Consider the following 23,853-nt stretch of genomic DNA (forward strand, 5'->3'; position numbering starts at 1 on the left):
AGCTTCAACATTGTTTAGTGCCGGTTTCCTTGGATAAAAATAGGGTGAGTTGCTTGCGTATGGTACGTTTTGTTTTCCTTCCTATCTATACTGAGGCGATGTGCTGAATGCAGAGCATACAACATCGGACTGTTAATTGCACACGTGTTTATACATATGAAATCAATCTGTATATAATAATTTGAAAAGGCATGAAAGATAAATAATAGCAGATTTAATATATTTTTAAAATGTATGAAAAGTAAATGGTAAATAATGAAAGATTAAATCTATATTTAGAAGGAGAAACGGGTCTAACCATGCACGATGATCGTTTGATAAACTCAAGTAGACGGTGGAGATTTTCGGATCCGCTATAACTGATGAATTATACAGCAGTATAGATATAGATAAAACAATTTATTCTTGTACAGGAAAAAATGTTGCATCCTAAATGTACGTAGTCCCATGGTTTCTGATAGAGAGCCTGTAAATTTCTATGGTTTTCTTGCATGAATGTATGACGCGTCGGTATATTTTGTTGGGCATGTTGTTTTTCAAAAAAAGAAAATATCGTGCATATGCAACGATTGCTAGTATGTCGTGGACCGGGCCATAAGCTGCTACGGGTCGGGCTTCATCGTCACCATGCCCTTGGTAGGATGGCCTTGACACATGAAAAATACTAGGGCATAACACCGGAATCCCTATACGTATCACGCGCTATTCATAGCTTATGACTAGCGCGCTCATACTAGATCTTGACAAAGCTCTGCAAAACGGGGCAGCTTCGAGACCAATACATGGATCACCTCCCATCCCAGTACAAATTGATGGATAGCCAAAATGACGCTCCACATGTGGATATATGCCCCTCAGCAAATGAACCAGCCTACGGAGTTTAGAGAAGATTACCATCTTTTGCCACTAGGTATACCCCCACCATCGCTCAACCCCCTCTCTCCCGAGTCCCAACTTGATCTCCTTCTTCTCTCTCTCCCTCCCTCCCTCTTGAAGAAACCCTAGGAGGCGGCTGCATATCGGTCTTCGCCGCTAGCTAGATAGAGTCTTGCTACCTTCGGGCCCTCTCCTCCGTCCCCGTCTATGGCTAGACCTGAGGTGCCGTTGCAGGAACCTCTGCATCCCATCGTCGTCCATATGTGCACCGACCTCGCCACTATTTAGAGCTCACCGTCGACACCTTTCTCCACCAAATCTGGCAACCATTTTGTTGCATTAGTATATTCAATATTAAGAAAAAATATTAATAATTGTTTGAGAATTAATGCAACCATGAATATATTTATCTAATATTTAATTTTTAAATAATTAACATTTCTAATATATTACTTTAACATTTTGAATATATTATTTCAATATTTCTACATAAAATGTTGAACTTGTTTTTTCAAATTGCAAAACTAAAATTTGCAAAATGTAAATAATATTTTTCAAAATCTTGAATTTATGTAAAAGACACAACATCATAAATCCATGAAAAACGACAAATTAGTAATTGGATTTGAAAAAAAACAAAAAGAAGAAAATACCTGGCGCTTTTGGACCTTGTACTTTGGTTAGTGGGTTGTATTCTGGTCCGATGGACCACGCTACATGGAATCTAAGTGCATGTTTATTTGTATTTCTGCTGACTTCAAGTTATGATTTCTATGAAGCAAAAATAATTTTGATTAATACAAAAGTCACAGATATCAGAAGCATTCTTTTGCTGGTTTCTACTAACAACAAGCTTCTGGAGAAGTAATAGCCACAGATGGACAAATGTCCACTCGGGCCGGCCTGGCTATGGCACGGCCCGAACGGCCCGGCTACTATAATGGACCATACCATATCGGCCCATGTGCCTCCTACTCAGCCCACGGCACGACCCGTTGGCCACCATGCCATGTCGGCCCGGCGGGCACGACAGGCACGGTGGGGAGGTTTGTGCCATCGGTGGGGAGGTTTTTGTAAGGTATCCGTGCACTATTTGAGTAAAGGTATGATTTAAGTTTTGACTGCAGATATAATTTAGGATTTACTGCCTACTATTGAATAGGGATATAACTTAAGTTGTATGGTATACTGTTGCTACCTAGTCATCATCTGTCACTGGAACTTCCAACAGCTAGACTAGCTACTTTCAGTGTATACTGACCCTACCGAAAAAAACAACCAGCTAGGCAAGCTATTGCTAGGTGGTCATAGACTAATGTACCTTATCAAAATGGGGTCTCCACAATATGGTCAAAGGCCAGAAAAACTTCATGGCCTAAAGACAGTGGAAGGGTCGGCTCCTCCGTCCCGGTTGTCTATCGAAGGGTCTGAGCTACGTGGGAATCCGAAGCATCCGAAGCCAAGTTGAGGACCCCAACCTTTTTGAAGGCTCAGGCGGGGCCCGTCACGTCAGAGGCCTTTCTGGTTCCGTGATGGTCAGGATTGTTTGTACGACCCAGTCATCATCGCTGGGGTATTGCACTGTTGGTGGCGGAGTTAGAGGTGGCCTAGCGGTCTGAAAGGGGCTTGGCAAGGCCCTGGCGCCCTACTGCAGGCTTACAGCCCCTAAGTCACGTGTCGCCAGCCTTTTCCCTTGCTAGGTGCCCTGTCTGCTTTCCGAGGTAATCCTCCCAGAAGATTATGAGGGTTCAGCAGCCATCTGTATTGTGGCCACGACTGGCCCCGTGCAGGATGCATTGGTATCCTTCCAATGGTGTCGGAGCCGGTGGTCAGCGGCGAGGATGCCGATGAAGTCTACGCGTACCAGAGCCTGTAGTCTCCCTAGAACCCCCCTCAGCCAGGGGAGGCCGAGGGAGCTACCAAGCAACCGGGCCTTTGGAGGATGTTGGCTTGATGAAGGTGCTTTGGACGTTGTCACAGGAGGCGTCTAGGGGCTGGGCCCAGGCATGTGTGCCCCTGCGCTCAAGCGCCCAGAACCACTGGAGGGTAGCTTGTCTGGTTGTGGCCTCGGTTGTAACGTTTCTGGGTGTGGCTAGGTCCTTGCTGTGCCATTGTTGTAAGGCCTCCACATCTGCTTGGACCTCCGTCCTGATCCAAGTTGTTGGGTCAGCAGTGGCTGGGGGGCCATCTTTCCACATAGCTGCAGAGCTGCCGGGTGCATAGTGTGTTAGGTTGCGGCTTCCATGCATGCTTTTGCATGGGTGCGAAGATGGGAATGAGTGCTTGGGTTAGTGCCTTGGTGGTGCCCTACCTCTCCAGTACTTCTGTGTTCTCTCCCCACGGACGGCACACTGTTGATGAAAGATGAAACATCTTCCGCAAACAAGGTGCGGCGAGAGCATCCTCTAGAAAGGAGGCTCAAACTTGGAGAAAACATCGAGAGACAAAATAACACCAAATATATTGATCGTAAAAACATGTCCCCCCCTTTTGGCTTGATAGCTATGGCCAAGTATTTATAGTGCTATCTGAGGTATGGTATACAAGTTGTTACTATGTAACAAGGACTTAGGACTGACCGAGTTACATGGCCCGAGCCTAGTAAAATACTTTTAACCTTACTCAGAAGATATTATCTACTACGACAGGTTAAGGACATCAAGTGGCGATAGACTTGGTCGGTCGCCGAATGCGGTGCCAACCCTATCTTGTGTGTCAGACTAGCTGCCGAGGTGACCAGCATTTAATGAGGTTACTTCATAGTAGGCGAACAACAATCGGCAGACTCCCCTTGGCTGATATTCATGGGGACTTGATGACTCCCCTTCCTCCCACTCTTCGAGGACATGCATGCTCCGGGGTAACTCTAGAGCCTAAGAGCTCTGGAGGCCTCACAGGTCCGGGGCCCACGAGCTAACACCAACGAAGGGCACAATACCGAGCTAGTTGTCAATTGTGGCACAACGCCGTACTATCACAGATGTCAGGGTGTCCATCACTTGTACTGCAATCAACTGCTGGCCACTTCGTGCTAGACCAATTGCAGTGAGTGTTCTCCTTTTGTTGAGATTATCCGCGGAGGCTAGCTGCTTTCCCTGTCCTGAGAGGTAGTGGCCTAAGGAGCCTCATGGTCTTTAGAAGCTTGAATCTTGGTAGAGAGTCTGGAGCCCTAGGGCTTTAGAAGAGCGCCTGATAGTGACTCCCTAGTAATACCCGAGGGCTAGGGCATTTTCCCTAACAGTATTGTAGAGTTGACAGGTAACTGGGATAACTAGATCACCCTAGCTAGCAGGCTCTGATCTTTACTTTATTTTTGCTTGTCTAATCCAAAACACACTGCTACCTATATATTGGCGATTACATTTATTTATGGAAGGAGATAACTAAGGAAACCTTCAAACGATCCAAGGAAATAACTAAATCTTCTCCAACTAAACGTGGAAGTAATAACTAAGGCAACTACTAATTTAATTTCAAACTTAGCTATTCTGTTGATTGCATTCCATAACATGTGCAGTGTATAATATTATGTTTTTATTGGATCAACTTAAGGATTAGTTTCAGGGTTTAGACTTTAGGGATTGCATTTGAGAATAAATACCATACTCCTATAACTTAATATATGGAATTAGATGCATTTCTCAATTTATAATTCTTTTTTGTTATATTTTCCTGAGACAGTATATTGAGTTGAACAAGCTGTTAGTCATGTTTTTCTGTTATCGAACTGTCTGATAATCTGTAACCGATGATGTCATGTGATTGAGTTTACACATGCTGAAAGTTTATATGTGCTAGTTTTACTACCACCCCTGTTTTAGTTATAAGGGGATTTCTATCTTGTAAAGTGAACACGGAGTAAACTCAGTCGTGTGGAAAGCATTTAACAGAGGAACTATGGGCTATGAAGCTGGGCTTGAGGTTGCTTCAAGAAAGGGCCAAACCTGATTCATTTTGGTGGCCATATATTGCCAATCTGCCAGAGACGTTTACCGTATCAATTTTCTTTCCTGGGGAAGACATAAAGAACTTGCAGTATGCCCCTCTCCTCCACCAGGTTGTAAATATATATGATGATGCTCATATATAGAGAATGCTTATTGTTTCCCCTTTTCTTTTCTGACTCGTTCTATTTCAGGTCAATAAAAGATGATGTTTCCTTCTTGAGTTTGAGAAAGAGGTAGAATGTAAGCTTGGCAGCATGCCCTTGCAGGATCATCCTTTTTTTGGACAAGATTTAAACTCATCTTCCCTTGGATGGGCTATGTCAGCTGCCTCTTCTAGAGCATTCCGTGTGCATGGTGAAATCCTAATGCTGTTGCCTCTTATTGATATGTGTAACCATAACCCAAATGCTAGGATTGTCCAGGAAGGAAGTGTAAATAGTTCAGACATGTCAGTTAAAGCACGTATCCTATGATTTTGGTGCAGTTCTGACTTTTTCCATTTATACAACAACAACAACAGCCGCATTTGTCCCAAGTAAATTGGTGTAGGCTAGAATTTTCCATTTATACACTCTTGAAATTTTAGACTTCAGAATCAAGTCAATCCTTTTCAATGTCAGTTGTCGCCTTTTTCCTCTTTCACATGTCCGCTTTGCAAACTGTGATGCTATTACTGGATATCTTATTACTACTTATCATCTGATACACTAATTTCTGACTTCTCTGCTTACCATTCACCATTCATAACATCCTTGTGTCAGTTGTGTTCTTCACTACCCTTCTTCACATACAAATATAAAATTTCTTGTGTTTGCTTGCATTTGTTAGCCATGCAATACTTCCATCAGCACGTACAAATATACATCTTATCACTACTATACTCTTTAAGCCATCTTTGTGCCATTGCACCTGTTCGTTCGTCTAGCAAGCGACGAAGACTATTGCCACTTCTGGACCTAGAGGTGACAAACGTTTTTTATAAGTAACATAGTTCGCAAAGATGTGGCATAGTGAGGTGCACTTATTCAACTGATTTGCTTGGTACATATCGTTTTAGTCTCTATTTTCCTTGCTTGTGGATATGCAAAATAAATCTATCTACTTATCTTTACGTCTATACGGCTATACACGAGTTGTTGCTAAGACAAAGATTGAGCAAAATGCAGCAATAACTCGGAACTATGGTTGCCACCCCAATGATTTCTTTCTTCTTGATTATGGATTTGTGATAACACCAAATCCGTACGACCAAGTGGAACTGAGTTATGATGGAACCCTTCTTGATGCTGCTAGCATGGCAGCCGGGGTCTCTTCTCCAAACTTTTCAGCACCAGCCAAGTGGCAACAAGATATCTTGTCACAGCTAAATCTACATGGAGAGGGTGCCATTTTTAAGGTTTTTCCCACACTCCTAACCTTCCCTTGTTTAGTTGTGATACATTGTTGAATTCGATTGGATGCACTATTTACGTTCCAATCTGAGTCTGTTAAGCTTTAGTTTCAGTAAGTCTGATGCTTGCTATGGTCAACACATGGGTTTCCCTTCAGGTAAACTTAGGAGGTCCGAAGATAGTTGATGGGCGCTTGTTAGCTGCTTTGCGTGTGCTTCTTGTAGCTGATCCAGAGGTTGTGCTCAAGAATGACCTCAAAACTTTGATGTCCCTTGACGAGCAAGCACCTTTAGGCTCTATTGTTGAAGCTTTAATGCTCCGAACGGTTCTTACACTTTGTGCTATATATATCTCTCCAGCACTTTCACACAAAGATAATGGAGGACGAGGCCATTCTAAAAGGAGAACCACTTCTTACTACTGAACTGGCCGTCTAGTTTAGATTGCAGAAGGTCATGATTGTTGCCGTGATGCAGAATCTTAGCCGGAGAATCAAGACGCTATCGCCGCAGAAATCCACCATGTAAGATGTCTGACATTCTGGAATTCCTTCATTAGACAATCTATTACCGTTCTGTACTGATTACTGCAGCATGTTCTTGTCGTCCTACTTCCATTGCCGGACATGGAAAAGTTACACCTGCGTGGTTCAAATGGTGTGTCTCTGTGTATAGTTGCTTGCATACACATGGGCAACATTTAACATCAGATTGGACAATAGACAATAGTTGCGCAAGTTGCAACTGATCTCTCTACCTGAAGATTTGAACAATGTAGGGGGAATGAAACAATAGTGTTCTTGATTATGAAATTATGTTATCTTCTGATTAACTGGAAAGAAAATCTTTTTCACAAGATGATCACAGCAAATCTTCCCTCTACGCTGACGCTAACGCCAAAAATATTTTCTCCAGAAAAGCACAGCAAAGAGAGAGTTCCGCATCATCCTTCATCCTAATTCGACCTAAGGGTGAAAAAACTATGAGTATTTACATGATCCAGATAGGAACATCACCCTAGCAACAACTGAAAATTTTCCATCTCGATGACCACTCTGACCATGCCAAGAAGACGATCAAACAAAAACCCTAACAACGATTGATCAATCAAGCCTAACACCTCTTAGAAAGGAAAATTCTAACGCCTGGCGAAGGAAGGGGAGGAGACGATCAACCGCCTTCTCTCCCCAAGGTTCTCCGAGATCAGCTTCCCTAGGAGTCGCCGCAGATGGAGATGGTGGGGCGTTCGACGTGGCCGAGCGGTGACCAGGCGCGTTGCGGCCTGGCCACATCCCGGAGGACGAGGCGCATCTCGGAGACCTGGTGTTGGTACGTCTCGTGCACCTTCACCTTCTCGTCGTCCTCCTGCTTGATCCGTCTCACCTGGCTGTGCACCACCCGTTGCTGCTGCTACTGCGCTTCCTGATCTCTCGGCTCCTCCATTGAAATTGTTCCTTTTGCAGCGCTAATCAAAACCTTCTCGGATTAATTCTGTTATTTAGATGGACCTAAGATTTCTCTAGAGATGAGATGACGATCGATCATCAGGGAAGGAAGAGATTTACCATCTGAACATTGCGATGTATGGGAGACCAGGGGACGTATAAATAGGGGGCTATGTGTGAACGGAATGGAGAACTGATCGGTTCCTTTCCTCTCTGCTCGTCCGCGCCGTTATCGCGGGATGCGGGGACAAGTGCAGGGCTGCACACGTGTTCGACCGGTCGTTTACCAGATCTGCTCCTTGGCTAATAGGGGCACTATTAATTTTTGGGTGTTGACTGTGTATGCAGCGCGTGTTTGGAGAATCGGTTCCTCTGATATGAAGTAGAGAGTAGTTGCACTGATATGTGGATCCCTCACATCTAAGTCCACATGTTAGCGACAACTACCCTCTTACGTTACACCAGACGAGTCTCGTGGATATTTGGAAGCACGTCGACCGCCCTGAGGCCGTGAGTCCATACTAGTCTATTACATATATAATTTTTTGTGCGTGCTTTGCACACGGCGGGACGTGGAACGCTACGGGGCGTTGCATGCACAGGACAGACGGTAGATCACGCACGACGATAGAAAATTAGTAAACGTTTTAAGTAGGAGATTAAAAGAACAAAAACTAACAAAACAACGGTAGCCAAATCTTTCACTAATTTTTTTGGCAAGTCAACATTTTAGCGAGATAAGCCGGGGCAAACATACCCATAGTCTGGCCTCGCGTCGGCTGATCGCGCCGCGCCGCGTCGTCCGTGAGCCTTTTTTTTCCCGGCGTCGGGACCACGTCCTTCCATGTGCACAGATACATGTCCGCGTGTCGAGCCTCACGTTGCGCGGGTGGTGCTATCCGTGTGTGTTGCGCGAGGTCGGGCGACGTAGGAGGCGCTCGTGGATGGGTACGGGCAACGCGAGCCGGCTTGTGAAGAAGCAAACGTACGTGTTGGCTGGCGTAAATAATTGGTGCAATTAATATTCTGATGAAAACGTCTTGGGTGAATTATGACGTGTTTTCGCACGGGAAAATGAAGAGGGAACCACAATGCTAAAGAGAAATTATATTTTTCCTTACGGACACAAGTACAACTCGTAGGTATATATATATACTCATACTATTACGTACGTATTTATGATATGTATTAAAAATTAAAGATACAGATTTTAAAGATTAACGAAATGACCATAAATACATCGCTATCGACGGAAATATTATTTATCATTAAAGAAAATTCTGCTTTGGTGAGACATACAGGATCAAAGCTGACAAACATGAGGTGATCTCTGGTCTGCAGGGGTAATCCACCCAAGCTAGGCTTGGTAAAGAGAAACTATATCTTAACAATTTTCTAGTTCCGTGTTACTTTGGGTGAATTTTGGCATGTGTTTGCAGAAATAAATCTTAGCTACAGCAAGCAAATGTGAATGTAGCGTAAAATAGAAGTTTGAATGGAGTTAGATTGAAAAGTGAGAACCGAAACCCGATCATGTAGAGAGTGGTGAGTGGATACTGGAGCGCCCTCGTTAAAAGAAGAAAAAAAAATACGGAGTGCTCAGTTTTTTTCTATTTTTTAGCTATGTGTACTTTAGTTATACAGAGAGTGAGAGCATTCTCAGTATGATTATATCACTTTGATGTAATTATTTGATATCAATAACAGCTTTCTTTTTTGAAAAAAGTTTGTTTTTTAACTTTTAAGGAGAGCTGATTTTTTGCTTTCTGTTTTTAGAGGAGGGAGAGCTGAGCTTTTTTGTTGCTGGGCTTAAGCCTACAAACACAGAATGGCCGATTGGCCCATTCCCAGGAGGTGAACAGGTGAAGGGACGTGAAAGCCGGCTATAATCCATGGGCCGAATTTGGTTTCGAAGGCCCCTAACCGCAGACCACGTACAGATCGTTTATCTCGAACGGAACTATCGCCGCCGCAGCTCTGTACACATCACATCCTTCGTCTGATTTTTAAGGGTATAACAGGACACCCCACACGTATGTTCATATACACTCCGAAAGGGATTGGAAGATTTAAAATCTTCATTACGTGACAACACGTAGTATTACTAAACACGTAAGTATGTGTATCTAATCTAATCCGAGTTAGATTTGGACATGAGTGCAAGGTCAGGAATCGAACTCCCCACCAGTCGCTCGCTCACCGGAAGCGTACCACCGAGCTATCGGCTTGTTCGTACAACCTTCATCTGTTCATCATCGAGCGCTCGCCCGAGACGGTAAAGATTCATATTCTCATCGCCCAACAAAAGACAAGACCTTGTCCATGAATTCCGCTTCGATTTTGCTTGCACGAGCTGAAAAGGTGCAGGACAATTCACGGTCGAACAAGACTGTTCAAATTTTACTGTTACCTCTAGTTATAAATACATGTGATATTAAAAAAGTTGGGCCAAACTATTAAAATTTTAACTAACAATAGTTTTTAAAATATTTAATTTCAAAACCTTAAAAGCATATAAATAGGTTCATATTGAAAAATATTTCCATAATATTACAAATCCAATGAGTTTTATAAATATATTTTAATAAAAAAACAATATATTAAAGATTATATCTTGTCTAAAACAACTATATTAAACTGGAGGGAGTAATAATAAGACAGCGTGATGATCTACCGTGGGCTTTGTTCTGTAAGATCATCCACAACCATTTTCTTTTTATTTTGTTATCTTCCTGATTCCCTTTCCTATTCTCATTTCTTTTATTTTCTTTAGTCTCTAATAAGTTCTCTTTGAAGAGATTTGTAAAGTAAAAAGAGAGAATCCCGTACTGAATGGAATAACTTTGAGAATCTCTTTATAAAGTAAATCATTGAAGCGCTGAATAAAACGAAAATTATTTTCTGAAAAGATTGTAGATCGAAAAAGAATCTATTGGACATGTTCATACATCGCCCGATCGTTCGCAGCCTGGATTCCGGAGCTGCTAGGTAGGTAATCACCACATGCCGCGCGTGGTGATGACGTGAACGCGACGGGGCCATCACATGAGGCGCAGCGTCTACGGGGCCGTGGAAACCGGCGCGGCCACGTGAGCGCGACGCAGGGAGCCATGCGTTTGTATGGTGACTGGTGTGGTGAGTCGCCTTCGCCTAGCAATGATCGGAAGAGATTATTCTCCCCCGATCGTGGCCTGTAGTAAAACAGATCGCTTGGAACCTTCAGCCCAGCCTACGGCCACTACCAGTTCATTTGTTTATTCATATCAGAAAAGGTTTGCTGGCATTTCTTCTGCAGTGGAGATCGATGTATCCCCTGCTCCAGAAGCAAGGGCAGCATGCAGTTACACCCACAAAAACATCATCAGGTCAACGTCTGTCATCCTTCTTGGGCATCGGCCGTCGACAATGATCTCGCTGATCTCTCTCTCTCTCTCTCTCTCTCTCTCTCCCTCTCTCTCTGCGTTGATCTTTCAGGCACTGCGTTGATCTTCTTTTACTTCCAGGTGCGTGGTTCTGCAGTGTCACCACGTCACTGTCCTCCCTGCGTTTCAGGCACTCTCTGGTGATAACAAGGACTCGTCCAACATCTGACATCTCATTTCTTTCTTCCATCTAGGATGATATGAGATCTTCATGTTCTGTTGTGATGGCACAGCGCTCATAATTGGTTCCAGGCTTCTGCGCAGGCAAAGGAGAAGTCTGCGTTTGTCAAACGATGCATGTGTGGCTCAGGACGTTGTCTCTCACCCAACATGGTGCGGCCAATGCTAGCTTACTGATGACTGACCTCTTCTAGATGGCTTCAATTTTATAGCAAGCTTTTAATCAGGATGCGGTAGCTAGGGTTAGCAATTCTGAAAGATTTCAGTGTGGAGAAAGAGCAAAAATGTTGAGTGCCGGTTTTCACATGCACTAGTCCAGAAAGGTGTGACAAAAGGTTGAGATCAGAAGAAAACTCCTTATATTTGCCACTGAATAAATGTGAGGTTCCTCACTGTGAGGCTGACTAGCTAGGTAGGTTGAAACACACCTGTCAGTGAGACATTCAGAGGTAATTTAATAAGAAATGTGGGGAGTATTATGTAGTTGTATAATTTCAGATCGATGTGAATGAAACCGGTCAAGATCTCTCCAGTTTTGATCTGGACTGCACATGGTATATACAATGTGATGATGCATGATTCCCATATAGGGGCAGCAAGCTTAATGTGATCGAGCCATCGGATTGTGATATATTACTATCCGAGAGGCAAAGAAAATCGGTCCATAACGCATGTTACTCGCCAAATTAAAATCATACAATATCAGTTGCACACATGTCCATGTCGATGTGGTCGATGAAATTTGCCATATAGATGCTAGTCCGCTCGATCGATCGCCCCTGCCTCTCTTTCACTGCCGTTTCGTAATCTAAAGGCGCACATAAAAAGTTAAGCAGTAAGTTATTATCGGTTTTTATTACGAATCGACAATAATATTCAAATTAGTACTGTTAGTTTTTTGCTAGAACCGATAATGATACCACTTCATAAAAAGTTACACCTTTAATAACCGGCATTGATAATGGCTATCACTGTTGGTTGTGTTTAAAAACCGACGGTGATATTTCAAAAACCTTATAAATTCCTACACCTATCTGCTTGGTTTCTTCTGAGCGCCTTTAAATATTTCACTTGATCGCTCTCGCTCTCACACTCAATCTCTTCGATCCATGCTCTCCTCTCCACTGCCGTGATGGATCTGCCACTTTCTTCTCCCGCTCCGGCCACTCCACCGCCACCTCTGTTGCCACCTTCTTCGATCACGCCCCTCCCCACACCCACATTGTTGTCCAATAATGAGGCAGAGGCCCTGCCGAAGAGCTCGAACGAGGCACGGTCTTTGGACTCCGATGAATCGACGGGGTCCCCCTCCCGAGGATGATGGCGTATGGGACTACTTCCTCAACGAATTGAAGGTGAAGCAACCTTGGAGCTCAGATGATGAGGAGGAAGAGGAGGAGGAGGAGTCCGGCGACGACGGCAAGGATGAGGACGATAACAATGATGAGGACGACGATAATGATGACTACTACTTCTTCATGGCTGACTCACTCGTTTATGGTTTTTTTCGCGCAGGTTTAGGGTTATTCGCGTGATTTCAGCGGAGTTGTTACCCAGCCGTCATTTACGCCAAACAGGTGAAGAGCTTGCATTTCGGCGGGGTTGTTACCAGCCGTCATTTACGGAATCTTAAAAACTATGTACATGCATGGAACATGGAGGATGAGCAGTTAAGGTTCCCGGTCATCTATCATTGATTTAAGAATTGGGGAGTTGATGATCTGACCGAATCTCAATCATAAATCAAGGACGATTAGATCCTTAAATTGGTTCGCAGATAGGCATTTGAGGTGGTTACCTCCCTTAACGATCTACGTGCTGAGATTCTGAAGAAAAAAATTGGAGAGATCGCCGATTATACTGAAGCTTTCAACTCACATCAGAAGAATATCATCTGCGAGACTAATAAAGCGTATTAGAAAATTATTTACATTTTTTATGCAAACGGACCAATCATACAAATGGTTGCTAACGAGGGCTAACCAGAGTAGCAGACTAATTAGCATTGTTGCCGTTGCTTGAAAAATGCCAAAAGGATGCAATCATGCAACCCAAATACGTACCCAATCAATCACACAGCGCTGTTGTTCTTAAAAAATTGCTCTTGAAACATCACTGAACAACCCCATTGGTACGTTTCGCTGACGAGTAGGACGCAAAGGCTAAAGATAAGGTGAGAAATTTCATGATGACGTACTGAACATCACTGAACTAACTGTACGTCGAGAGAAATTTCATGACGACGGAACGCTTGGTGGAAAACCAGCGTGTTTTTTATTTCGATTTTGACCATTTTCAGAAACTATTTCTGAAACTAGACCAGCAGCAAAACTATTTCTAGTTTTGATCCTCGCTTCGCACCATATATGATGACACAGATGTAGACTGTGTCCGCGTTATCATTACTAGCGTGGATGTTACGACCAGTGTGACACGCTGCGTGGCATGATGCTGATGTTGGATCTGCGATGTAGATGGGGGATCCAATATGGCATATATTCCGCGCCAATACCTTTGACGTAGATATTTTGTGTGCCATGCTAGGGGCTTTGGCATGAACCCCCTGCACTTAAAGCACCGTATATGGTCGGTTTGCTCTCTTCTTTTTCTTCTTTGTTCGAAACACACAGCGCGTGAACAACTCTCTTTCTTTGTCCATCCCTTCCCAAAATCCAAGGATTTAAGGCAATTTGACTGTGAATTTGTTTGGGATTAGGTCTTCAAGGTAATCTCATCTGTTCCTCCTTATTTTTTTTTATCTCGATTTGTGACAATTTTGGTGTGAACTCTAGAGGTAGGAATCCACGAAAATGCGCTCGTTTTTGAGATTTATATGTAGTTTGGATTCATGTGTAGTGCAATGTAGGTAGCACATGGGTTGTATATACAATTTGGTTCAATTTCTTTTTTTTTTCGTTATTTGTAATTTAGGGTTGCATATCAATGCACTTTTATTCAATTTGTCATGAAATTTATATGTATGTGTATGATAAATGTAGATTTGATTTGTGATTATGTTAGTTCATTTTAAAAGTGAGGGCTTATTGTTATACATTGATAATTTGTGATATCACATCTTCATGTGATCCTATGTAGTGTGTACATGTTATTCGACACATCATAAATGTTGTGTTTTATTTTTGGCAAACAACTTATGTGCTATGTTTCGATGTGTTGTTATAGATAGAAAGAATAGTCAGTGTGTATTATGACGGTGAAATTTTGTAAAGTGATGATGGCAGTGCTAAGTTTAGCAGTAGTATGAGATTGAAGGTTGTAGTTTTCAAGAATTGTTCCAAGTTTGTTGAGTTGGTAGAGCGAGTGAAGAAGGCGGTGGGGTGCAATGAACAGAGTGTAGTTATTGAGTTGTAAGGAAGGTATGACGTAGGTCATGGCCATAGTCACAAATTAATTCTTGACTTGATGGGTGACGTAGAGTGGGAAGCATATGTGGATACGGTGAAGGAATTTCAGTGGAAAACTCTTGAGGTGGTTGCAGCAAGAAAGGTGATTCAGACGCATGCCAGTGATGGATTGAATTTAAACTGATCTCCATGTCTTAAAGGCATAAATGCAATATGTTCGACTGACGAGTGATTAGATATCGAGATTGAAGTAGATGCAAGCCAGCAATTGCAAATGCTTGTGAAGAGGAGGCGTTGAGAGTGATTTAGTGAGTTTAGCACAAGAGGTTGGTACAATCAATGCATCAACGGTTGGTGGTAGGGACAGAGCTAATTTGGAGGAAGCAAGTTATGCAGCCAAGAGAGAGCTGTTATGGATTGACTTTAATCTAGCAAGGGTATCCAATGAATTAGATCCTCATATATTTGGCGACATGACAGCGGACGCTGTCCCTTATGAGGCTAAATATGAGGACTTCGATGATGATGGTCCTGCTGGTGACATGAGGGAGGAGGATTGTTGTGCTTTCGAGTCAGTGATTGGCCGCCATCCTCGTGTCTCTGAATTTAGGGATATTAGTGGGATCGAAGGTGTTGTAGTAGATAGAGGTCATACTACAACCTTGGTACCTGATGTTTATCGAAGACCACTTGTGAAGAAAGGTATTGAATTCTCCATAATGCTATCTTTGAAGATGTGGCTACAAGAATATTCCGTAAAGCACAACCGGTCATACAAAGTCACTAGTGTTGTGGAGCCCCACACATGTGCTGATGGCGAATGTTCGGAGAAGCATTTGCAGTTGAATGCAATATTCATTGCATATCAACTATGTAGCACTGTGAAAGTGTAGCCTAACATTACTCCCAGAGCTTTGATTAAGATCGTGGAGGAGCTTTTCAACTACAAGGTCAGCTATGAGAAGGCTTGGAGGCCTAGGGAGATGTCACGTCCCAAATTCTATAATTGCATGATTAAGCTTAATAATGCGTCATTAGCATCATCATTAAGCTCGTGGTAAATTATATTGACACATTAAAGCACTTCGTTCCGAGGCAATTGGATAAGAGAAAGAAATTTGAGACAGAAAAGAATGAAATTCATAGTTAAAATGGACCCCTTTTCTCTAACACATGCGCCCCACAAGTGGCCCCGCCATCCCAACCACCTCTCTCCCTCCCTCTTGGGCAGTAGCCCCACCCACCTGCTCCCTCACCCGTGCCTCTCCCGTGCTCAACCGGCCAAGCAAAGGAGCAGACCCCTCTCTCTCAGGTTCCCTCTCACTCCTCCCTCGAATCCTTACTCTAGAAGCGAGGCCGAGGTACGTATGTGGTATCCATGCGATCACAAGCTCATAAGCTATCCATCCATCCCATTCATTTTCGTTTTTCCAAAAGATTCAAACCGAATTTGATGTCTTTTGGTGTTCTTGGTTGAAGCACAAGGAACACCAGAGTTCTTCGATTTCCTGCCGTTTCCTCCTTCTCCCAGCGGTCTCCAACCTCGGCAAAGTGTCTTAGGTGAGTATCCTAGGCTCCCATGGCTTGAATGCATGAATTGGTTGGTCAAAATCCAAGAATTTGGGGCTAGGGTTGAAATTCATGAGTTTTTGATATTTTGGTAACAATAGCCAAGTTTTAGTCGATTTTGGCTTATGCGTGTGGTCTTATGCGGTAGAGGAGTTCAAGATGATGCTCTAGGTCCAAATCCCCACCCCAAAGGTCACTGGAATGTCACCGGTGAGCTCACCAAGTTCCCCCAGTCGCATAGAGCAGTCTGACCGCGTTTCTTGGCCGGTCTGACTGCTAGAACCCAAACCTCTTTGCACGCCGGCGATTTGAACGCGATTTTGGATGGTCTGACCGCGGTCACTCTGACAGAACCGTTTTTAGCACACTTTACTGTTGGCTGAAACTTGTAAAATTCATAATAAATTCTCTGTAGCTCTAAAAATTATGAAACTAACCGACGAATTATTGCTGCTATACGTAGACACGAGAATCCTAGGGTCATACATCTCAGGCCCATCCTACCTCTAGGGTTCGTACCAAAATCGCCACAAATCGAAATAAAAAATAAGGGGAATGGATGAGATTACCTTAAAGATCTAATCTCAAGCAAATTCACGGTCAAATCGCCTTAAATCCTTAGATTTTGGGAAAGGGTGGAGAAAGAAAGAGAGCTGTTCGCGCTCTGTGTTTCGAATAGAGAAGAAAGAGAAGAGAAAAGGGCAAACTGGCCCCATGCGATGCTTTAAGTGCAAAGGGTTCGCGCCAGAGCCCCTGACGTGGCACAAAAAACACCAATGCGAGAGGCATTGGCATAAAATGTGTCACGTTGGATCCCCTGTCTACAACGCGAATCCGACGTCAGCATTGCGCCACGCTGGCCATAACATCCGCGCCAGCAGGTGCGGACACAATTTACATCCGCGCCATCATATATCACATGGAGCCAGGGGCCAAAACCTGAAATAGTTTTATCGTTGGTTCAATTTCAAAAATAGTGTCCAAAAAGGGTCAAAATGGGAAAAAAAACTAAACCAGCAAAGCTAAAAGGTAAAGTGAGAAAACGGAATAAGCCGACAACCGAGCCGATCGATACATCGATCTCCATCTACAAGCAAAGAACATTTTGAGCGGTGCATGCATCTGCATGCTTGACAGGATGAACTAACCGACGAATTATTGCTGTTGTACGTAGACAGGAGGAAATTCCACGGAAGACTTTTCAGGCTCTCTGTTGGCTCCGTAATATGTCTGAACACTGGCCTTTAACTGCATCGTGCATGTCATAACAAAATGCAGTTATATCTGCAAGACTGCAAATGTTCCCAGTATGGTCGATCTGAACTCACATATCCCCGATGAGGTAAAAACATGCGCCGGTCGCATGCATGCATACATGCACGTAGTCGCGTTTACATACCCGGCTTGACGTCCCAACTGGGATTAAAATTTCATGGAAATTTCGATAAACTTTGAGAATTTCGAACGAAATGAAATGTCTAATTATGAATTTTTCTTTTATTGATATGTGAGACCCATATAGCATGGACAAAAATAATTAAATTTTTAACAAAATTTTACAAATTTCGATCTTTTCACTAATAAATAAAAAATATACAACCAAATTGAAATCCCTAGTCCCTGGAGCCAGCATGGCACGACCTTTCCCTGTCTTCGTCAGTCGTCTCGTCGTCTGGTTTGCAGTTCCCAACAACTCGCTGCTGCAGCCTGCAGGTCGCAAAGTAGCTACGCACTATCACTAATCATCAACAAGTTTCCAAGGCATGAGATTTCATCTTTCCATGGGTGTCGAGCCAGCATGGCACGACCTTTCCCTGTCTTCGTCAGTCGTCTCGTCGTCTGGTTTGCAGTTCCCAAAAACTCGCTGCTGCAGGTCGCAAAGTAGCTACGCACTATCACTAATCATCAAGAAGTTTCCAAGGCATGAGATTTCATCTTTCCATGGGTGTCGTTGATAGATTGGAGCCTAGAGGGAAGGGGAAAAAAAAAGGAGAAACGAACAAGCACAGAGATGACACATCACAGGACGCGAGAGGACCCAAAACACAAAAGAAACAAAGCGGAGATATCCAACAGCGGACGGGATTCTCTAACACACTGCACAGCCACTGACACCTGAGCCACAGACCCGCATGTTACGTCCTACTAGTAACCCTGTCCCCAACCAGCTGAACAACCGCACGCTTGTGGTCCGTAGGGTTGTCAGGGTCCAGCATCTCAGCAGCTAGCGTCACAAGCTTGAGTTAATGCACGGCCATGTTGGTGGGAGACCCATGCACGACGCAAGCTGGCTCAAACATGGCCGATTGGCCGTACGAGAGATCGAACATGGCCTGTCGACTCCGGCGACAGTGGTGTTTAACTCGATATCGTTTGGTGGAGCTGCAGGGAGAGCCGGCAGGCCGCGCGTACGTCTCCGTCGGTCGCGCCGTTGGATTGCAGCTCCGCCGCGACGTATGTCCCTGGCCGGCCGGCTTGCGTTGGTCCCGGTCACGTCTGCTCGATCGTGTAAAGGGTCACCTGTATTCCCGGGCCATCGATGAATTCAGCGACGCTTCCGGTTCGTTACTCGATCACATATCTATTTGGTGCAGTTTTGGCTCCATTGATTCGTGCAACTACCGTGCCGGGCAGCATGTACCACCGGAAATCAGTTGGCAACCAAAGACCGAACGATCGACTACGCCCGCCCGACCGACTAGATCTTCGCCGACAACTAGCCTATTTTGACCCTCCTGTGATTTCTTCCGCCTAGCTATTAGAAAACCTGGCGGCAACATAGCCAATTTCCAACACGCATACACGCAATTTCTACCTGAATCTCACGTCGGTGACAACGCCGGAACGACGGTGGTGAGCAGGAGAGTCAGACCATCGCACCTGCATGCACGCATGTGTATCTCGGCCGAAACGGCTTTTCACATCCGGGCCCGTCGGGAGACGTCACGGCCGGGGTTACACAGGGTATTTATATCACGTGGCAAAATGAAATCGATTGCCTTGTCGTAGTATATTGCAATTCTTGCGCCATTGCTAACAAGATTTGTTTACATCGAAGAGGATACATGCGAAAGGAAAGAACGGCAGTTCGTGTGAATTGGCTTCATCAACCGGCTGCGGAAAGTGTTCTGGTTCTCTGCCTTCGTCACAAGTAAGGAGAACCGGGCACAACAGAAGCAATGTGTGAACATCGATCGCTTGCATAACAGATGATGCAACTTGCTTCTGAAGCAGGATCACTGATACACAAATGGTTTACAATTCCATGGATAAACAAAGCATCAACTCCAGAGAGAGGGAGCAGCTACGTTGCTGAGGACACTGACAGATGTGATAAACTAAGTGAGAAACCAAATTAAAATATATCTTAGTTTGTATATCATGAGTTATTAATAATATTAGATTTGAAATGATTTTGGTTGTTATGAGCTTGTTTGTGTGTGATCTTATTTATAGTTAACCAAAGTTTGAATTGAAGCAGACTGTTTCAGAGTCTAGAAAATTATGTCTCACCGAAACATTCGGTGTGTGGATTTTTGACCATACTAGATAGTCCGGTGTTACGGTGAAGTGAGCACTGAAGCATTTTCAATGCTGAATCAGAAATATAAGCAAACACTGGATGGTCCGGCCTGGACTTCGAGAGCGCTAGAGTATTTTCTGTAGAGAGGAGATTTTTTGCGCCAAGTTTGAAGATGTACGTCGGATGGTTCAGTGCTGAGTTTGTGAACATCGGAGAATGTGCCGGACCTTTTTGTTGAAGAGAGGTTGTAAAAGGGTGGTTCGGTGGATTGGCACACGTCGGGTTATCCGGTAATGGATATGAGATCACCGGAAGTTTTCACCGGACCTTTTCTTTCATAAAGCAAAATTTTTCTAGAACTAGATAGTGCTACACTCACTGGATGGTCCAATGTTCAGGAGCAGAATACACCAGAACATTTGGTGTTCATATTTTCTGCAAAATATGCTCTAAGTTGAAGTTTTTGATTATTGTGCTAACCTAGAGATGTTTTAAAATATGGACTATATTTGCTTGTTTCATGATGTGCATGTGACGGATGTAACTTGTCGGTCTACGACGGGTGACCAGGGCTAAGCGGATGCTTGGTGCCAGATGATCAATATAGGCCGGATAGAGTCAAGGGTGATCCTAGCTGTAGACATAAAGGTCAAGCAAAGCATGCAAAGTAGGATGAAGATGACGTGTTGACAAAGTCAAGTGAAGGGGATGCCGATGCAAGTGACAAGGCGGCTCGATGGATCGAGAGCATGAGAGACTTGCTGATGCTCAAGATCGCAAGACGGAGGATACATGTCATCATCAGAGCGCTTGCTTTTGGTGGAAGCAAGTGGTGGTTAGTCGTGCTTTGAGAAGCATGCTAGGGTTTCATGGTTCAGTCTCAAAACCGTGGGAGGACTGGAGGAGTACGTGACATAATTGTAAAGCTTGCGTCGAGACGAAGCCAAGTCATGAAGGCGACGGGGCCATCCGATGAATGAAGAAGAAAATAGATTAAAATACCCTCGGTGGTAGGTAGGAGTGTACTACAAGAGAAATATTTTGGGAAAAAGCTAGGAAATTTAGGAGTCAAATTTCTTAGGTCTATAAATAGAGGGGTGAGACTATGAGAGAGGTTGAACCAGCCATTTGAGTACCTTGTGCCATCTGTATGAGAGTATTGTGCTAGGGTTTTAGAGGAGAGTAGGATGAATGCTTAGCCTATATAATAAGTGAGAGTTTTAAGAAGAAAATCTTTGTAATCTATCTAAAATATGGCTAACCTCTTTGAGTAATAAAGTTTATTTTGTTACATATGCTTGAATTTTCCTCCTTCTAGTTTCCCTCTTTTGGTTCCCTTACCTTGTGTATAAGTTTTTTCTCTTCAGTGTTGATTTTTATTTTTCTTTTTGATCTAAAATTTAACACTTTGGGAGGTTGTTCTTCTTGATGCTAAAGGTATAAAATTCACATACACATGTATATGTGATAGGGTCTTAAATTCTTGTACCTTTAGACCATCATCTTAGAGATCTTCCTGGTGTTAATCTCTTGATCCTTGAGTGATCTTTTCTCAAGATTCAATATTTGTGGGGATGAGTCATAGATTGGTTTGCTGTGGAACCTAGTGTTCGATTCCAACCATGAGACCCACATTTTGTTGAATCTTTAAATTTGGTTTTTTATCTTTCTTAGAATCTTCGGACTCTTCGATCCCATCTCTGGAGTCTTTGGACTTTCTGGGTACATGTAGTTTTTTCGCTGCGTATTTGTATTGCATTATGTTGTGATTCTCTTGTAGAGGTGTGTTGGGTGATCAAATAGGAGAGGACTATAAACTTCGTAAGAAATTTGTTGTGCGTCTATTCACCCCCCTCTAGTCGTCACTCTCAATCCTACAATTGGTATTAGAGTCGGTTTCATCACTTGTTGACTCTAACCAGTTTTGTGATCCGTAGGCAATATGAAGAGAAGTGGAAATATTCTGTTGTTTGATGACTGTGATTTTTTTATATTGGAAGGTACGTATGAAGACTTATCTTTTAAGCCAAGGAAGTGCAATATAGGAAATAGTTGGTTCCAACTATGAGATCTCTGCTGCTCGTATGACTCAAATTCAAATCGAACAGTATGAAGCCAACAAAAATGCCAAAAATATTTTATTCACTAGTCTAAGTCGAAAAGTTTGACAGGGCCCAACACCTTCGTATTGCCCAGGAGATCTGAAATACTCTAAGTGTCTTTTATGAAGCACTAATCAGATTAAGACCAGACACCAAAGCACATACAACAAAAAATACCAAATATTTGTGCAAGGCCACATAGAGTATTTAAATGCGATGTTTGCTCGGTTTGATGGGATTATTAGCTATTTTCGATCAACTAGTGTTTTGCCCTATTTTCATCCACTAAATGAAGTACACCAAGAATTTGCTGAAGAAGTTCGATATGAGTGATGTAAAACCCTTGGCGACACCGATGGTTACCTTGACCGTGCTTGATCCAGATGAAGATGGCGAGGAGGTGAACCAGTGGGAATAGAGGAGCATGATCGGCTCTCTCCTGTACTTGACGGCAACAATACCCGACATCCACTTCGTCGTTTGCTTATGTGCTTGTTCCCATGCTTCACTGAGGACGTCTCACTGCTAAGCGGTAAAACACATTCTGAGGTACCTCAAGCACACTCTCAAGTATGTACTTTGGTTTCTACTTCCTTTTCACTTTCTCTTTGAGGTTTTTTGGATGCAGATTTTGCTGTTTGTGGAATTGACAGGAAAAGTACCTCTGGTACTTGTCACTTCTTGGTATTTCTCTTGTGTGTTGGTCTTTTCGTAAATAGTCTAGCGTTGCGTATTCTACTGCTGAAGCTGAATATATAGCTGTTTCTAGTTGTTGTTCTTAAGGGATTTTGGGTTGAATTTCAGGAGTGTGTCACTTTTATGTGACAAGTGGTATAAGCTTAGCCAACAACCCAGTTCAACACTCCAGAATCAAACACATAGATGTGAAATTTCACTTTCTAAGAGACCACAATGAGAAGGGAGACATTGGGTTGAGCTACATAGATATCCAACACTAGTTAGCCGATATATTCACGAAGCCTCTAGATGCTATAAGATTTACCTATTTAAGAAGAGAGTTTGGTGTGTCTCATCCCTATGGTATTGTGTGAGGGGGAGTTGTCCTTTGTATATATTCTATCTTACTTTTGTTGTATTTGTATGACATTTTTTTATGTAAGATAATCATAGTAATTGAGCTTTGGCTTGTATGCGTTCATGTTTTCTGCAAAATGAGCTCTAAATTGAAGTTTTTCATTATTGTGCTAACCTGGAGATGTTTAGAAGTGTGGAGAAATATGTTTTGCTTGTTTCATGGTGTTTAGGTGACGGATGCAACTTGACGATTGACGACGGGTGATCGAGACTAAGCGGGTTCTTGGTGCGAGACGATCAAGAAGGCCAGGCTAAGTCAAGGATGATCCTAGATGTACATATGAAGGTCAAGCAAAGTATGAAAAGGAGGATGGAGATAGCGTGTTGACAAAGTCAAGCGAAAGGGATGCTGGTTCAAGTGACAATATGACCCGAGGGATCAGGAGTGGGAAAGACTTGCTAACGGTCATGATTGCAAGATGGAGGGCACACGTCATCATCAGAGCGCTTGCTTCAGGTGTAAGCAAGTGGCGACTAGTCACGCTTTGAGAAGCATATTAGGGTTTCGTGGTTTGACCTTAAAACTGTGGGAGGACTGGAGGAGTACGTGGCACCATCGTAAAACTTGCGTCGAGACGAAGCCAAGTCGTGAAGGAGACAAGGTTGTTTAATGAATGAAGAAGAAAATAAATCAAAATATTCTCGATGGTAAATAGAAGTGTACTAAAGATATGAGTATTTTAGGAAAAAATTAGAAAACTTGTGGTCAAGTTTGCTAGACCTATAAATAGAGGGGTAGGGCTATGTGAGATGTTGAACCAGCCATTTGAGTCTATTTTGACACCTATATGAGAGCATTGTGCTAGAGTTTTAGAGGAGAGGAGGACAATTGCTTATCCTATGTAATATGTGAGAGTTTTAAGAAGAAAATCTTTATAATCCGTTTAAAATAGGGCTAACCTCTTTAAGTAATGAAGTTTATTTTGTTACATATGTTTG

The 23,853-nt window shown here is 43.2% G+C and overlaps 1 long non-coding RNA gene and 1 pseudogene across 1 annotated transcript; both read left to right on the top strand.

Annotated features, from left to right (window-relative positions):
- The first annotated feature begins 4,762 nt into the window (after nucleotides 1–4,762).
- Nucleotides 4,763–6,741, top strand: LOC133917696 (uncharacterized; annotated as a pseudogene).
- A 4,150-nt stretch (nucleotides 6,742–10,891) lies between these two features.
- On the top strand, nucleotides 10,892–11,619 carry LOC133917697 (uncharacterized). Its single transcript, XR_009909712.1, has 3 exons — nucleotides 10,892–11,023; nucleotides 11,133–11,161; nucleotides 11,275–11,619. It is a non-coding gene; the product is annotated as an uncharacterized LOC133917697 (long non-coding RNA).
- The last annotated feature ends 12,234 nt before the right edge of the window (nucleotides 11,620–23,853 follow it).

The sequence above is a fragment of the Phragmites australis genome, chromosome 5 (genome assembly GCF_958298935.1).
Source record: "Phragmites australis chromosome 5, lpPhrAust1.1, whole genome shotgun sequence".
In the NCBI taxonomy this organism is placed as follows: Eukaryota; Viridiplantae; Streptophyta; class Magnoliopsida; order Poales; family Poaceae; genus Phragmites; species Phragmites australis.